Source organism: Copadichromis virginalis, linkage group LG7 (genome assembly GCF_057382275.1).
Source record: "Copadichromis virginalis isolate Kocher_CV1m ecotype Utaka linkage group LG7, C_Virginalis_male_GT1.1, whole genome shotgun sequence".
Lineage (NCBI taxonomy): Eukaryota > Metazoa > Chordata > Actinopteri > Cichliformes > Cichlidae > Copadichromis > Copadichromis virginalis.
Genome location: NC_140624.1, coordinates 44,729,946 through 44,730,784, shown reverse-complemented (window position 1 = coordinate 44,730,784; position 839 = coordinate 44,729,946).

The following is an 839-nucleotide window of genomic DNA, read 5'->3' as shown; positions in this document are numbered from 1 at the left end:
CTGTATCTGGAAGTCCCACAGGATCTATATACATATATATATATGTTGCATATCCGTCCATGCATGAAAGCATGAAAGCATCAAATGCTTATACCCATGTTTTTCTTATTTTTATCCATCTGCAGAATGCTATTTGTTTGTTTATTTATTTTTGGCCATATTTAAGGCAACCTTTTAATTATTGAGATTTTAAATGGTTAACACCTTGTGGTAAACCCTCTGTATTCACTCTTATAACATGACCTTATTATGGTTGACTTGAAAAATGCTTTCAAGTCTATCATACACAATGCACTCTTCACTTGGCTCAGTATTGTCAAGGGGATTTTCATTACCATAGAAAGGGTCCTGCAATTATCTCCCCCCCCCCACTGTTGTTTCTTGTACAACTCAAGTCTTTTCATGCTGCTCAGGTTTCCAGTGCACCCCCTTCCTGCAGAATATACCAGAAGGTTATTTTGACCAGTCATATTTCTGCATTCTTTCTGGTAATTTTGTTTTGAATTTTGCAGCCTGGGGATGTAAATGCCACATTTAGAATTAACTCCAGGCATTTATTCGGTTAATTAGCTAACAAAAACAAAAACAATGAAATAGCCCACACATGTTGGAGAAACTTCAGAGGCAATTGTCCAAGTACTCAATTACGTTATAAACAAGAGGGATACATATTAGAGAGCTTACCAAACCCTTCTTTTAATTTTCTTGTCTTTACATTAGCACTTTGTAACACTGCAGTAGCTTATAGTGAAATTTCACATGCATTAAAAGTATAATTTGCATTTCCTTTATCTAAAATACTAAAAAAAAAAATTCAATTACTTAAAAATTATTTACAG